At 39.1% G+C, this 18,256-nt stretch overlaps 1 protein-coding gene across 1 annotated transcript in view; it reads right to left on the reverse strand.

The window, feature by feature from the left end:
* Positions 1 to 18,256, reverse strand: part of LOC127450113 (N-alpha-acetyltransferase 60) — a 436,968-nt gene that overhangs the window by 291,751 nt on the left and 126,961 nt on the right. The window lies entirely within an intron of this gene.

Raw genomic sequence — 18,256 nt, forward strand, 5'->3', positions numbered from 1 at the left:
TTTTGATAAAATAAAGTACTTTGCATCCTTTGTAAGATGTAATTTAATACCACAAAAGCGCGTCATCTTAACTGCCTCAGCTAAAAGCCAATCACACGATACATGGCACTAATGAGGGGACCGCTGTGGCCGGTAAGCTTGTTTGAGTTCTCCCATGGAAGGTCTGTCAACACGCTGATTACATTTCTAACAATTTCAACTTTGTCCCTCATCTTTAAAATCGTCAGCTAAATAAATAATACTATTTCAGAAATAGTACTTAAAATAATTAACTTAATTGAAAGTCAGTAACTGTAATCTGGTTACTAGAATTTAAAATATAATGTTTACACTACTTTAATGACTAAAAGTAACTAGATTACAGTAACTAATTCTTTGTAATCAGATTACCAGTGATGGGCAGTAGCTTCACTACACATAGCGAAGCTATTAGCTTAACTACATTTCTGAGTAGCGAGACGGTGGCTTTGCTAGTTTTTAAATCAAGTAGCTTTTCAGTAGCGAAGCTACATTTGACAAGGTAGCAGCGTAGCATTGCGCTGCTGAATCATTTGGTGCATGCTCTCACTTGTCAACAAGCTCATGGAATATTTTATAACATGGAAAATAAAGATAACACTGGTTGCAGTGGATCTACGATCAATCAGTGGAAGCCAGACCTGCAAATACATCCTATCATTTGCCAGTGATGCAGAAAGTCGTTATTAATTCAATACGTGTGCAGCTTGTGAACGAATTCTGCAGGTAAAGAAATTTTCCAACTAAAAGAGCAAAACACTTATTAGCCTACACGAAAACACTTAAAAAAAGTACCATGACATTACCATATTTTTTGGACATGTACCATTTCCTGGGAGCACCATGTTAATACGGTGGTATATGAATGTGGTAATATAGGGAAGTACCATGGTATTTTTTTAATTACCTTGAAGAACCATGTAAATACAATAGTATATGAAAATGGTAATCATATATCAAATTACCATGGTAGTAACATGGTGTTATTTGAAGTACTTTGAAGCACCATGCAACTAAAGAACTGTGCATAAATAGTTGTATATTAAAGTACCATGGTATTACCATCTGATACCATCAGAAATCACATTGTTATTGCCCAGATGTGCTCACACACACACACACACACACACACAAGAAATTTGGCCTCTTATCAAAAGCTTCTCTTACATACAAATACAACAGCTAGACACAGAATTACAGGATAAGATGAATAGTATACTGTATGTACACAGAGTTTTTATACAGAAATGTGCAAATGAAATTATGTTTAAATGGGTATGGGTTTGAAGAGGTAGTATGTCTAAATTTACATGTTTGTTTTTTTACGTGCACATATGAATTGCACCTATTTGTATACTGTATTGCACAAAACTGTAATATACTGTACCATGGCTTTGATAAATGTCATGTGAATACATCTTTTTGATGCTTTGTCTATGACAGTATGCTCTGTGCATCTGCGGTTGAAAAAAAAAATGAAGTAGCTTAAATGTAGCAAGCTACTTTTGGCATGTAGCTTGTAGTGTAACTTGCTACTTTCTCTGAAGTGTAACTTTTAGCTTAGCTTAACTAATTTTTCTGTTGAGTAGTTGGTAGTTTAGCTAGCTATATTTTTTGAGTAGCTTGCCCAACACTGCAGATTACACCCAACAGTGGTGGTGTCCCACAAGCATAAATAAAAAATGTGGCATACTTAGAGATTTACTTCAAGACTTCCCTCGACCAGCAGAGGGAGACAAAGATCATGGTTTGATTAAGAAGCAAAGGCCTCAGAAAAAGAAAAAGGATGAGCATTTCATCAGGTTTAAATATACAATCAGTGCCAATTTCAGACAATTTTGTTATCAAGGTTGGAGAATGGATGTGATTCTATTTCCATGGGAAAAGAGACAAGTTCATGGTCAACCTCTAAAGCAATACCTTATAAATATTTATAAGGTAGCTAGCTTCTACTTGAAGTGGCTATAGTATAGTAATGTGGTTCATGCTCGACCTGACATTTCTGCTCATTACACTGTGGGCAAAACAGTGCATGAGATGACATTTTTGCCATTAGATGTGCTTGTATTCAGATCCATTTTTTGTTTAGTTATTTTCTTTGGCATTTCCTGCCATGAAAATCTTAAAAGTCAAGATCAGAGCTAAAGATACACCACTTAGCAAGCCTGAGGGATGAGGGATTCAATTTTACTACTGAATGTCATCAACCAAACACATTAGATAAATGTTTTTTTAATCTTCTCAATGTTTTAATGTTAATAAATACCACTAAATGTAAAGTAACACATAGCAATGCACAAATTTATGTATACTATATAAAGTAGTCTATAACAATATATTAAATTTTTGAAAAGATACAAATGGTTATTGTTCCATATTTCCATCAATTCCTAGTAGTAGGAACATTTTATTGTTTCTGCGGTAAAGTTGGTTCGGATTTCTTTTGACAATAGTGTTCTAATAATGGATGCAATACGATCAGTTTTTGTAAATTATAATAACTGGCATGTATGACAATCAGCTACAACTAATTTAATCAAACAAAATACGCTCATCGATTTTATGTCATATTTTCTCAGAATCTCCACCTGTGTGTCGGAGAAGTTAGGGCCGTCTATAAAGTGTGCAAATTTGTTTGCGACCAGCATGAGATGAAACCACCTTAATTTGATTGTGAACGCTGATCAGCATGCGTTATTATTTCTTTGTCTGCTTTAGAAATATAAACCTTTATTGATTTTCGATTTTATTACATAAAAAGTGAGTAGCTTCTCCATTGTTGTACAGGTTAATTGGTTAAAACAGGTTAATAGCTACTAATACTAATATTTAAAAACAATTCACCTCATTATACTCCTCAAACTGTTTGTATATTTAACAAACTTGAGTATAATTATAATTTCAATACTTTTTAAGTTGTTGGACAGTGTTGAAAAAGACTGAACACATTATGAAACACCCTTTAAAGGACACCGTAAACCTTTTGTCAACTGTGTCTGTTAAGATATGATGACATTTTGAAAATGTTACTAGAGAACGGTCAATACACTTTGAATGATAGAAAAGAATGACAAATTATTAATGTTTCCTTCAGAGCATAGGTTACTAGAACTTTTATTTTGCACCAGTCACCCCAAATTTCAATACCTTTTTAATGGTTGGACACAGTTCTTTAAAACAAGTTGAACCATTTTAAGGACCCTCTACAGGATATACACTACACAGTTTAGTTTGGTAATTGCAAAGTCTACTTGGCGTCGCAGAGTTTTCTAAGGGTGCACTAATAAGAGTTTAATACTTTCTAAATGGTTCAACCGAATACTCTAAAACAAGCTGGAAAACCTTCTGGGTAGCCTAAAGGACATGCTACATCTCTTCAGTTCACAATATTTGGTTCAAATCTTCAATGTTTGGAAGCACTGTGTAGTGCTGGCTTGTTTAATGGCACAAGATACAGTTCAATAGATGTAGAAAGGAGGGTTAGACTGTTCTAAAACAAGTTGGAACCCCTTATATTTACCCCAAGGGTAATACTACAGCTCAGGGTTATTCAAATTTTACTATCAGTTGAGTTTAAAACAAAACTGAAAACGTTTCAGTAATTCAGCAGTAATTATAGTGCTCTCAATTCTAAAGTTCAACATTTTTAAAATGGTGCAAGGGACAATTCTAAAAGAACTTTAACATTATTAAGCACCCTCTAAAGCAGTGGTTCTCAGCCCTATTCCTGGAGGCCCCCCAACACTGCACATCATGTATATCTCCCTTTTCTGAACACCCAATTCAGGTCTTGGAGTCTCCACTAACGAGCTGATGAGTTGAATCAGGTATGTTTGATTTGGGAGATTTCCAAAATGTGTAGTGTTGGGGGGCCTCCATGAACAGGGTTGAGAACCAATGCTAATCATACTACACATCATAGTTTGTCAATTGTAACATCTGCTATAGTCCTTTAACCTTTTAATAGATACAGGCAAGATACTGCTATCAAGAAATTGTTGGTTGTTTGTGCTATTGCCATGAACCCACAGGTGTACACCTATATTTCTCCTCTTTATAGTTGTTTGCTTTCACATATGATAATATGTATACATTGGATGCAATTTATGTCATTTTCGATAAAAAGGACTGTATTTTTATAAAAATAAAAAAAAATAAAAAAAAAGAAGAAGAAAAAAAGCATCACAAGCATTTATAATGACATTCATCATTTAAATACAGCTAATGCAAAGTCTGCAATAAGTTTTAATTAATTAATTAATTAATTACCAACATTTTAGGACATGATATATTATTAATTTTAATTAAATTTATTGCGTTCAGAATCTGTATACACCTTTGCATTAGCGGGTCAGTTTTGACTCGGTAAGGAGTTTAAGATTAGAAATCATTCATAACCCGATGTTTTTCATCTAAAACCATATTGTAAGTCATTAACAACTTAACTGTTCATACATGTAAAAAAAAAAAAATATATATATATATATATATTTTTTTTTTTATTATTATTATTATTTATTTTTTTGGGGGCATTTTGACTGACAAATGTAAAATTTTTATTTAAAAGCTGTGTTCTTGTAGCTCAACTGGTAGAGTGTAGTACTAGCAACACCAGGGTCATGCGTTCAATTCCCAGGGAACACATTACCTGATTTTTAAAAAAAATCTGTACCTTGAATTGGCAAGTTGTTTTGTATAAAAGTGTCTGCCAAATGTAAATGTAGAATTATGTAAAATGCAGTTTTTTTAAATTATAAAAATATCCATAAACTACAGCCAAACCAGTGTGATACATGTGAAGACATATTTTTTTATCAACATTAAATGACATTTTATTGAAAATAGCATTGTAGCAAATCTCTTACTTCCAAGAAATGAGGAAGCGGGAGACGGCGTACTCCATTCAAATTAGTCAGTCTTTATTTACAAAAAGATCCTCGCTTTTCAGCGAAACACTCCAAACACACACAAACACAGGCAGTTGAAGAGCAACTCTCTCCCACTTCTGTTGCCGTCTCCTCCCCTTTTATCTCTGCCACATCTCACTGAAAACACAAACATCTGTTAGCACAGGTGTAAATCCTTAACCACTCAGCTTTCCCAGCCTCATTCTCCACAGATCGGCGCTCGACCATACCCAAAGGTCCGTCCGGCCTGTCACCGACTTCCCCCGGCCTGTCACCGACTTCCCCCATTCCAAGAGAGAAAATCGGCCACAGCCATCTGCGCCCCCGGCCTGTGGACCACCTCAAACTTAAAGGGCTGAAGTGGGAGCCTGGGTAACTCAGCGAGTAAAGACGCTGACTACCACCCCTGGAGTCATGATTTCTAATCCAGGATGTGCTGAGTGACTCCAGCCAGGTCTCCTAAGCAACCAAATTGGCCCAGTTGCTAGGGAGGGTAGAGTCACATGGGGTAACCTCCTCGTGGTCGCAATAATGTGGTTCTCGCTCTTGGTGGGGCGTGTGGTGAGTTGTGCTTGGATGCCGCGGGGCCTCCACATGCGCTAGGTCTCCGCGGTAATGCACTCAACAAGCTTATCACTCAACGTGATAAGATGCGCAAATTGACGGTCTCAGATGCGGAGGCAATTCATCCTCCACCACCCGGATTGAGGCGAGTAACTACACCACCACAAGGACTTAGAGCGCATTGGGAATTCCAAATTGGGGGGGAATTGGGCATTCCAAATTGGGGGGGGAATAGACTATCAAAATGCATTTAAACTCACTTTTTCACATATCTTGACATTTAATTGTAGAAAACCTAACCTGTCTTAGGTCAGTTAGGATCACAGCTTTATGTTAAGAATGTGAAATGTCAGAATAATAGTAGAAAGAATTATTTATTTCAGCTTTTATTTCTTTTATCACATTCCCAGTGGGTCAGAAGTTTACATATATTTTGTTAGTAATTGGTAGCATTGCCTTTAAATTGTTTAACTTGGGTCAAACACTGAGCAGCCTTTCAGGTTATGTTGATATAGGACTCGTTTTATTGTGGATATAGATACTTGTCTACCTATTTCCTCCAGCATCTTCACAAGGTCCTTTGCTGTTGTTCTGGCATTGATTTGCACTTTTTGCTACATTCATCTCTAGGAGACAGAATGCATCTCCTTCCTGAGCGGTATGATGGCTGCATGGTCCCATGGTGTTTATACTTGTGTACTATTGTTTGCACAGATGAACATGGTACCTTCAGGCATTTGAAAATTGCTCCCAAGGATGAACCAGACTTGTGGAGGTCCACAATTTTTGTTCTGAGGTCTTGGATGATTTCTTTAGATTTTCCCATGATGTCAAGCAAAGAGGCACTGAGTTTGAAGGTAGGCCTTAAAATACATCCACAGGTACACCTCCAATTCAGCGCACCTCCTATCAGAAGCTAATTGGCTAATTGTCTAAAGGCTTGACATCATTTTCTGGAATTTTCCAAGCTGCTTAAAGGTACAGTTAGGTTAGTGTATGTAAACTTCTGACCAACTGGAACTGTGATATTGTCAATTAAAAGTGAAACAATCTGACTGTACACAATTGTTGGAAAAATTACTTTTGTCATGCACAAAGTAGATGTCCTAAACAACTTGCCTAAACTATAGTTTGCTAATATGAAATCTGTGGAGTGGTTAATAAATGTTTTAATGACTTCAGTGGCGATTTCTCAGGGCCAGCAAAGCCTTCTCTGCTGGCATAACATGCCTAATAAATATTGTTTCATCCTTTCATTCTCATTGACCTTTGATGTATTTTCAATCGCTTTCCACTCCTAATTAATCTACAAATGAATAGCAAAAAAAAAAAAAAAAAATGTATCCAATCAGAATTTATTCCTCTATGCTTTCAAGCAAAATGTGACAACTGTTTCACAAATCGCATGCCCGAAGCCGAAGCAGTGCATAAGTCTGAGCTCCACCCCGTCAGGCCTTCATAATTTCCACAGAATCCCCCAACAGTGTCAGTGAATAGGCATCTAAAGTTAGATTGTCAGATTCATCAACCAATCAGATTGATTTATTTGTTCTTGTGGGTGTGGTCTTTAGGATATGTCCCAGTCCAGGCCTTCTTGCTGGCCTTGAGTGATGCAATCATGCTTTAAGTGATGTACATAATTTGAAAGCGAAGAGCATGAGATCTTGCTGATGAGTCGGCTGTCATCACTGCTGTTATTTCCGTTGAGAAAGAGATCCTTATGGATTTAAAAACCTGAGATGTTCTGCATGATTGATTAATTAAACAGGAAAGGAGGACTGATTTTCACTTCAAGCAAATTGGTAAGTGCTTTTTGCATTGTTATAGCAACATCAGGAGTTTTCTAAGTGTAAATTAGGCTCCTTGAGCATTCAGGGTCGGATCAAGTTTTGAAAAGTAACCATATACCCTGACAAAACAACATTTATTGCAAGCAAAATTTAAATCGCAAATATTATTAGAGAGCTTTTTCTTGGTATTAGACCTCCTTGGTTCGGGCTTTCGTGCGTGGATGTTTTTTTAAAATGTCAATTGGTATTATTAGTTGACTGCCACATAATGTATGCTGGGCATACAGCATCTTATTCATTGTGAAACTGTGTTTTCTTTATGCCATGAATCGCACCGAAGGCCTATACTTAAAAAAAACAACAAAAAAAAAATATATATATATATATATATATATATATATATATATATATATATATATATATATATATATATATATATATATATACACACTGGTGGCCAAAAGTTTGGAATAATGTATAGATATTGCTGTTTCGGAAGGAAATTGGTACATTAATTCACCAAAGTGGCATTCAACTGATCACAAAGTGTAGTCAGGACATTACTGATGTAAAAAACAGCACCATCATTATTTGAAAAAAGTCATTTTTGATCAAATCTAGACAGGCCCCATTTCCAGCAGCCATCACTACAACACCTTATCCTTGAGTAATCATGATATATTGCTAAATTGGTAATAGAAAATCACTTGCCATTATATCAAACACTGCTGAAAGCTATTTGGTTCATTAAATGAAACTTAATATTGTTTTTGAGTTGCTACAGTATGCAATAGAATGGCATGTCTTAAGATCAATATTAGGTCAAAAATGGCAAAAAAGAAACAGCTTTCTCTAGAAACTCATCAGTCAGTCATCGTTTTGAGGAAATTGGCAAAAAAAAAAAGAAAAAAAAAGGTATACAAAGGTGTACACTACAGTCTTCAAAGACAAAGTACAACTGGCTCTATCAAGGACAGAAAGAGATGTGGAAGGCCAGATATACAACTAAACAAGAGGATAAGTACATCAGAGTCTCTAGTTTGAGAAATAGACGCCTCACATGTCCTCAGCTGACAGCTTCATTGAATTCTACCTGCTCAACACCAGTTTCATGTACAACAGTAAAGAGAAGACTCAGGGGTGCAGGCCTTATGGGAAGAATTGCAAAGAAAAAGCCACTTTTTAAACAGAAAATAAAAAGAAGAGGTTAGAGTGGGCAAAAAAATACAGACATTGGACAACAGATAATTGGAAAAGAATGTTATGGATCTTAACCCAGTTGAGCTTTTGTGGGATCAGCTAGACTGTAAGGTGTGTGAGAAGTGCCCGACAAGACGTGAAGTGCTACAGGAAACGTGGGGTGAAATGTCTGAAGAGTATCTGGACAAACTGACAGCTAGAATGACAAAGATCTGCAAAGCTGTCATTGCTGCTCGTGGGGGATTTTTTAATGAGAACTCTTTTGAAGTAGTTTTTTTTTTTGTTTTTTTGTTTTCAAATTGTAATACAAATTTTTCATGTTATTGATGTCCTGAATATACATTGTGATCAGTTAAATGCCACTTTGGCGAATTAAAAGTACCAATTTCTTTCCATAATAGCAAAATCTGTACATTACTCCAAAATTTTGGTCACCAGAATATATATATACACTGGCGGCCAAAATTACATATATATATATATATATATATATATATATATATATACACTGTATATAATATGTATTTTGATAGTTTTGACAAAGTCACAAAGTTTGGTTTCCATTTTTGTTTCTCAAGGAACAGTTTTTTGGCATTCTTTACTACATTTGAGTAAATGGCCTCATTCAATCATGTCCCATTATGACTTCTAATAACCAAGACTGCAGCTGTTTTTAGGACTTTAGGTTCTGTTCTACTGACAAATTATTACAAAGCTCATTGGTCATTTTCCAGCATGTCATATCATTAAATAACATTTCCGTTGTCTCCTTGTTTTAGGATTGTAACAGAAACAAACAGAAGGGGAATTATACATTCATTCAGTGCATCATCAGCTATTTGTGTTAAACATTTACACAAGAGATTTAGCTTCAAGCTGATTCTTTTTATTCTTCATCTTTAGTTTGTTTTATTTTTGTATAATTTCCAATCCATCTCACACATGTCCACAATCAGTACTTTCCACCTGTAACGAGTCAGAGGCAGACACCGAGTGAAGATCCATGTGCAGAGTTTAGTGCAATCGTAGTTAAACAGGCAGAGGTCAAAACCAGGTAAGCAATCCAAACAAAGTAACAAATCAAAGACGGTAAACAAAGGGGTAATCCAAGGGACAGGCAATAATCAACGCAGGCAGTAGATAAAGATAACACTCAGAAATACAAGACAATGGGTGAATTGGCAAGACTTCGCAATGAAGTGAAGTTTGAGTGGGGATTATATACTCAGTAAGTTGATGAATGAATGGCAATCAGGTGTGAGGGTCAATGGCGGGAAGAGGGTTCTGGGAAATGTAGTCTGGTATGGGTTAATACTCAGGGGAAGGAGATCTTGCGTGAACAGTTTGGGAAGATGTGACAGTACTCCCCCTATGAGGACCCCCTTTAGATCGTCCGGGAGGTCTGCCCCGGGGCCTGGGGCAGGGTGGTGAGGATGCGCTAGGTGAAATTCTGAGATGAGGGAAGGGTCCAGAATGTCTTACGATGAGACCCAAGACTGTTCCTCAGGTCCATAGCCCTCCCAGTCTACCAGATATTGTAGGACTCTGCCCCGGTGTCTAGAGTCAAGGAGAGTGTTGACTTGGTAGGCAATCACCCCGTCGAGGTCAAGAGGAGGAGGGGGAAGGTTGTCAGTGGGGGTACTGGCAGACTCGGCCACAGTTTTGAGGAGAGACACATGGAAAGTAGGAGAGATGCGGTAGTGAGGAGGCAGTTGAAGTTTGTAACTTACAGGATTAACTTGTTTGATGATCTTGAATGGGCCAACATACCTTGGGGAGAGTTTTTTGCAGGGTAGCTGCAGGCAGAGGTCTCAGGTGGACAGACACACTCGTTGGCCTGGACGGAGAGTGCGGAAGGGGCAATTGGGTGGGGGTTGTTCCGTCAACGTGGCTTGTTCGATGTCCTTCATGATGTCCCACTGGACAGGAGCAGCGATAACTGATTCAAGCAGGATGGTCAGAGGGGATTCAGGAGATTCAGGTGACGATATGTCACCGAGAAGTTGAATCTGGTGAAGAACAGAGCCCAACGAGCTTATCTAGGGTTGAGTCGCTTGGCAGAGCGTAAATACTCCAGATTGCAATGATCAGTGAGGATGGTGAACAGGTGTTGGGAACCCTCTAACCAATGGCGCCATTATTTAAGCGCATCCTTCATGGCCAGAAGCTCACAGTTCCCCACGTCATAGTTCTGTTCTGCTGAGTTGAGTTTGCGAGAGAAGAAAGCAACGGGATACATCTTGGCTGGGTTACCATGTCATTGGGAGAGAATCGCTCCAATCCCAATGTTAGAGGCGTCCACCTCCACTGTGAAAGGCTTGGAAGGATCAGGATGATGGAGTACAGGTGCAGTGGTGAATATTACTTTAAGATCCTGGAAGACCCTTATATCCGAAGAAGTCCACTAAAGAGTTTTAGGTTTTAATTTGAGGAGAGAGGGGAGAGGGTCTGCTATGGTGCTAAAGTTGCGAATGAATCGCCTGTAGAAGTTAGCAAAGCCCAGGAAACATTGGAGTTCTTTGGTTGAACCCGGTCCAGGTCAGTTCTTGATGCCATCAACTTTGAGATTGTCCATGTGGGCCCCCTTGGGGCTGATCATGTAACCATAAAAGAAGTGGTGGAGACAAGGAACTCACACTTCTCAGCTTTTATGAAGAGGTGATTATCTTGGAGGCGTTGGAGATCTTGGAGTCTGTGCCGAATGTGATCTTCAAGGGAAGGGGAGGAAATCAAGATGTCGTCGACGTAAGCTACAACTCTTCGGTGCAGAAGTTCCCGAAAGATCTAATTCATGAAGGATTGGAAGATGGAAGGCAAGTTGGCAAGGCCATAAGGCATGACCCGGTATTCATAGTGCCCCGAATAAGTGATGAAGGCAGTCTTCCACTCATCCCCCTCCTTGATACGAATGAGGTTGTAAGCATGACGCAAATCAAGTTTGGTAAAGACCTTGGCATCCCATAGATGTTCAAGTGCCGCAGGCACTAGCGGAAGAGGATAGGGAAATTTGATGGTGATGGCGTTTAAGCCTCTATAGTCTATACAGGGACGGAGTCCGCCATCTTTCTTAGCCACAAAAAAGAAGCCAGCTGCCACAGGTGAAGTAGAGGGTTGGGTGAAACCCATCTGAAGTGCTTCTTCAATGTAATCCTCCATGGCCTGTGTCTCAGGGACTGACAGGAGATAGATGCTGCTCTTAGGGGGTTGTGTGCCTGGAAGGAGGTCGATAGCGCAATCAGTAGAGTGGTGAGGAGGTAACTGAGTGACCTTAGCTTTACTAAACACGAGCAGGAAGTCTTGGTAGGCTGTCGGGATGGTGGGTTGCACAGAGGACTCGGCAGCGTTGATGTGAGTGGTCTGAAGGGAAACGGGTTCCACCGAACGTAGGCAGGATTTAAAACAAGAGGTCCCCCACTGGATGATCTCTCCGTCAGTCCAAGAAATGTGAGGATTGTTTTTAGCGAGCCAGGGGTACCCAAGGATGAGAGGGTTCTTGGGAGTGTTGGTGACGAGTAGTTGTAGCGTTTCATGATGAAGAGCTCCCACTTGCACAGAGACGGGTTGTGTGACGTGAAGCTCTGTGCCAGCATGAAGAAGGCGACCATCTAGTGCCATAACAGAGAGAGAGAGAAGGCACACAAGGGGCAGTATCCAGAGATAACAGATTGCAGAGATCAGAGTCAATAAAATTGCCTGCAGCCCCGGAGTTGATAAGAGCATTGACAGAAATGAAATTCTGAATGGAACAGAGTTTTACCTCAACTAGTAAATTTCTATTCTCCAACAAATAAGACTCGTCGGTACTCACCGAAGTATTAGTGGGTAGGGAGGAATGTGAGGGACAGGAGGAGAGGAAATGGCCGGGTTCTCCACAGTACAGGCACAGTTTGCATTGGATGCGTCTTTGACGTTCCTCTCTTGACAGACGAGAGCGACCCAACTGCATAGGCTCGTGTTGAAGCATTGTTATGGCAGGTATTAGAAGAGGTGAAGACAGCGTAGTTGGAGTGTGGCTCCACTTCAAATTGTCCAGTTTAATGAAAAGGGTAATAAACTGGTCGAGAGAGAGGTTTTCGTCTCAGTTGGCCATCTCTACCTGAAGTTGATGCGTGAGTTAGTTGCGGTAGATGGTTTTGAGTTTTGCATCAGCCCATTCAGTTTGTGCTGCAAGAGTACGGAATGCGAGTGCGTAGTCAGCTGCCTTTGAACTCCCTTGTGTAAAGCGAATGATGCAATCACACACACGTCTTCGCCACCCACTGGATTCTGGAAAGCACTATTGAAATGGGAAAAGAAAGCTTCAAGAGAGTTACGTATCTCGTTACTCCAATTCCATACTGCCATAGCCCAGACCAGTGCTCGGCCTGTGAGCAAGAAGGTCACCTTGGACTCCTCAGTGGGGAAACAGGAGGAAGCTTGAGCGATATAGATGCTACTTTGTAGCAAAAAACCACTACACTGACCTGGCGTGCTGTTGAATCTGTCCGGGAGAGCGAGATGAGTTGCTTGGAGATTGGTGTGAAGAGGCTTCCGAGGGAGTGGTCAACAATGGTGTGAGGGCTGGATTTGTAGTTGGTGCTAGAGACCTGGCTGGGGAAGTGGTGTGCAAATAACTTAACACCGCTTCCATGGCATAGGAAAGCTTTCCCATTTGACAGTGGTGAGCTGCCAGCTGTTCATCTTGAAACGTGAATGAGGCTTGAAGAGAGGGAAACTCTGCTGGATCTGACACTGGCAAAGTCTTCTGTAATGAGTCAGAGGCAGACACCGAGTGAAGACCCATGTGCAGAGTTTAATGCAATCGTAGTTAAACAGGCAGAAGTCAAAACCAGGTAAGCAATCCAAACAAAGTAACAAATCAAAGATGGTAAACAAAGGGGTAATCCAAGGGACTGGCAATAATCAACACAGGAAGGCAGTCAGAAATGCAAGACAACGAGTGAATTGGCAAGACTTTGCAATGAAGTGAAGTTTGAAGCTTGTGTGAACAGATTGGGAAGATGTGACACCACCCCTCAAATCATTGAGATCAAAATGATCTTTGATATGAAAACTCCTTAGCATTTCAAGCAACCTCCTGCCCTAACAGTACTGTACCTATTGAAACAATGAAATATCTCTTAGTTTAAGTCTCATAGTTTAGCAAGTCTGACAGAAATCAGTCACCATTCAGAGAGAGAGAACAAGGCCTTGAGCTTTGCAAAATTGCTGTGTAATTTCAGAAATAATGCCATGCTTTATTAGAAACCAATGCATCTGTTGTCCATTTGCAGAAAGATTTTATAATAAGCTATTTGTGAGGGACAGTTCCAGCCATCTGGAGTGGGTGAAACATCTGCTTTCATTTGTGCAATAGTCATAATTTAATTCAGTAATGATCTTGTTTGCTGCTTCCTGGTCTGAAGAGAGTCAAATGTTTTTCTTAGGAAGACTTTCGGATAAAATCGAAAAATGGCAATTACATTTTTAGCTCGAAGATAGGTCAGACTGTTGTTTAGGAAAATTGATTAAAAAAAAAGATTCAAGGTATTTTGCAATACAGTAGTGTCTGAGGTCTAGTGTGCATTGTCAGCTATTTTGGAAATCAATATGTATGTGGTACAGTATATAAAAATCATAAAGAACTAAATGAACTATCAAAAAAGGGCTCTGTATGAACTCTGAACTATTTATTGGTTATTGCATACATTTATCCAAAGCGACTTACAAAATGAGGAAGGATATAACAAAAGCAATTCATCTTAAGGAGAGAGTAACATGAAAAGTGCTGCATTAAAAAGTTTCAAATGTCTCAGAAAAGTACTAGCCAAGACAAGATTAGAGGGCAACAATAAATTTGTATTATTATTATTATTATGCGTGTAGGGTAAAATGCTCACGAAAAAGTGTCTTTAGCCATTTTTTGAAGACAGAGAGGGAGTCTCCTGCTTCACGGATGGAGTTGGGAAGGTTGTTCCACCATTGAGGTACAGTGAAGCCAAAGGTCCGGGAAAGTGATTTAGTTTGGATTGCGCATGCAAGAAGGCCAGCTAAAAGATCATTACAGTAATCCAATCTAGATATGACAAGAGACTGAACAAGGAGATGTGTGGCATGTTCAGAGAGGAAGGTTCTTATCTTCCTAATGTTGTAGAGTGCAAATCTATATGAGCGGGCTGTTTTCGAGATGTGGTCGGTGAAGTTGAGTCAGTTGTTGATGGTTACTTCTGACACAAATTGAGAAATTACTGTCACTGTAACATTTCTGTTAAAACAATTCTTGTAAAACGTTTAAAAGTTGTTAAATATCGAAGCTGGAATCTGAGGGCGTTTTTACACCTGGCTCATTTGGAGCATTTGTTTCGGAACCTGGTAAGTTTTCTTCCTTAGTTCAGTTCATTTAGGCATATATGAACATGGCAATCACACTCAGATCCGCATCAAAACAATCGGTGCGAGACCTCCTGAATGAGGTGGTCTCGGACCAATTGCAAACGAACCCTGGAGCGGTTTGCTTGTGATGAGAATGCAATCTGGCCCAACAGACCAATGAACCAAACAATATACCTATTAAAACCATGAACATACCTGATGGATCTTTGGAGAAGAAATCTGTAGGTCAGCTTGTCACTATAATTCATCATCAAAACATGGATATAGCCTTTTGGTGAATAGATTAGATATAATTGCGTGTTTTAAATAGGAGCTGTTTTATATTCCTGAGGTAAAATTATTAGGGGAGAGCAGGGCACAAACTAGCAAGGGGCTAACACACATGGTTATACGTTTCCACACACACTGGTAAGACTAACTTCAGTTGTTTATTTGTTTCCAAATCAACACTGTAGATAAAATTTGTGGCAAAATTCAAAGAACTTTGGAAGATTTCGCCAAAAGTTCATTTTTAAGTAGCAGAAGTAAAAATTCACACAAACGTTAATTTTCTTCTCTTTTTAGTGTTTATTTTTAATCTTCAATCTGTTAGCTAGCATCTTACATAGTCTTTTTTTGGGGGGACAGGGGATTTCTCCCCTTTTCTCCCCAATTTGGAATGCCCAATTCCCAATGCGCTCTAAGTCCTCCTGGTGGCATAGTGACTCGCCTCAATCTGGGTGGCGGAGGATGAATCTCAGTTGCCTCCACGTCTGAGACCATCAATCCATGTATCTTATCACGTGTCTTGCTAAGCGTGTTACCACGGAGACTTAGCATGTGTGGAGGCTCACGCTATTCTCCGCGGCATCCACGCACAACTCACCACACACCCCACCGAGAGCGAGAACCACATTATAGCGACATCGAGGAGGTTAACCCAATGAAACTCTACCCACCCTAGTAACCGGGCCAATTGGTTGCTTGGAAGCCTGACTGGAGTCACTCAGCACACCCTGGATGCAAACTTGTGACTCCAGGTGTGGTAGTCAGCGTCTTTACTTGCTGAGCTACCCAGGCCCCCTTACATAGTCTTTTAATGCTTAGCCAGCCAGCAGAAGTGACCAGCCAGGTTTAAATCCCAGTTGTGCTGACGGGGCACGTTGTAACGCTGTGTTAGAATGTGCCACAATTAGAACAAACTATATGCAATTCTGCAGTCAGATATGTAATTTACATAATTAACCTTAATATGTGTGTGTGTGTGTGTGTGTATGTGTGTGTGTGTGTGTGTGTGTGTGTGTGTGTGTGTGTGTGTGTGTGTGTGTGTGTGTGGGTTGGTGGGTTTGGGTGGTTTACGAGGAAATTTTTTTAGGTTACAAACTGGTAATTACAAAGGTATTATGTTATAAATGTGATTTATGAGGACAGTTCTAATGTCCCCATATTTCAAATCACATAAAACACATACTGAACGATGTTTATTTGAAAATGTAGAAAGTTTTTTGTGAGGGTTAGGTTTAGAGGTAGGGTTAGGGTAAGGGGATAGAACCTATAGTTTGTGCATTATAAAAATCATTATGTCTATGGAGAGTCCTCATAAGGATAGCCGCACTAACATGTGTGTGTGTTTGTGTGTGTGTGTGTGTGTGTATACGAGATATAGAGAGGGTGAGCTCTGTGACCGTGAGAATAGGCACTAAACTATACAGGCAATAGGCACTTTTTCAATGCAGAAATAATGCAAAAGCATTTCATTTTAAAGGGTACATAAATGGATACGCCAAATCCCGGAATGGGAACATTGTGACCAATAAGGGGGCAGTCTGCTGACATGTGACTTTTATTAACACAGTTTTGGTTCATTTTGAAATGTTGCCTTGTGAAAGCGAATCGAAAGAAAATGCAACATTGTAACAATTTTAGCCCCTGTTTTGGAAAAAATCAAATGAGCTACAGGTCTGAAAATGCCCTTAGACCTTTCTAATGATATCTATATTTTGTCAAGATTAAATTTGAATTATTAATGTAATAGTGGACAGTGAATGTAATCAGCAACAATCACGGCACTGTCTGCAATCTTTCCATCTAAACAGGTTAATTGTTTGGAAATAATCAGACAGAAGGGATTCAAATAAAATGAAAGATAAAGTAAACTGATCTTTTATTGTGATTTGAGGAATTAAGAAATCTTAAAATAAATAAATAAATAATAACCAATTTATGTATCAACTCATGGATGCTAATCTCTGAGAGACGCAGAGGAGTAAATGTACAGGTAAAGGAGTAAAGACAATAAGCAAATGCATTGTTATAAAATCAGTTGAAATAGTTCTTAGCAAATGTTGTTCAAGGATCAGGGATAAATCAGGAATTCACAAACTTTTTTGTTAGCTGAACCACTATGACCTGAATGAATTACTTAATACTGTAAAAGGAATATTCCAGGTTCAATACAAATTAAGCTCAATCGACAGCATTAACAAAAATTAATTTAGACTTGTTCCTCCTTTTTTTTTTCAAAAAAGCAAAAACCTTGGTTACAATGAGGCACTTACAAAGGAAGTGAAACATTAATATACTGTTTCAAAAGTAAAGTCCGAAGACGCGAACAATATGCAAGTTAACATAATTTCAGTGTGATAAAATCACTTACTAACCTTATCTGTGATTTACAACTTCATTGCCATGGCCACGTAACACCGTTAACCCTGTAATCCAGGAAATGGAAGCATAAGCGGTTGTTCTTTCAGGAAACGTGCAGTGGCTTACGTCATTCAATTATCAGGTATCTCATCCAATTATATCCCTTCCTCTGCCTTATATGTTCCGCACAGCTGTCTCATCGCTCATTATGCTGCTGTTTGCTTTCACCCTCCATCACCCCATCACCACCAGTTTAGATCCCGTCCTGCTGAGGGGTAAGCTCCTCTGCCCTGCCGGCATCGTCTTGTGGCAGGATATGACAGTTCCAGCAAGAATCTGAGCACTGAACTGTGGGACGGGGCTTACGCCAAGGGTAACTATTCTATCACTATATTCACGTAATTTCTTATTACTGTGAGTCTTTCTGGAAGAAATTTAGTAGTCTTCCGCAAAAACGACAATTTTAAACAACTTTACACCTCAAATAATTCACAATGTTTAATAGAAGAATTATCATGTGTCTGCTTTTAATCACTCCAAAAAATGGTCCCATTCACTTCCATTGTAAGTGCCTCACTGTAACCTCAATTTGAAATTTTTTAAAGAAAGCGAGGGATGAGTTAAAAAAAAAATTTTGTGTGTGTGGTAATCAACATTATGCCACAAGTACTGTTGAATTAGCTTAACTTGTATTGAATCCAGAATATTCATTTAAAGCCATTCTATAGATAATCTCAAAAGAGACTGACTTTATGAACCTTAGTCAGGGTTGACACCATT

Source organism: Myxocyprinus asiaticus, chromosome 13 (genome assembly GCF_019703515.2).
Source record: "Myxocyprinus asiaticus isolate MX2 ecotype Aquarium Trade chromosome 13, UBuf_Myxa_2, whole genome shotgun sequence".
NCBI classification, from domain to species: Eukaryota; Metazoa; Chordata; class Actinopteri; order Cypriniformes; family Catostomidae; genus Myxocyprinus; species Myxocyprinus asiaticus.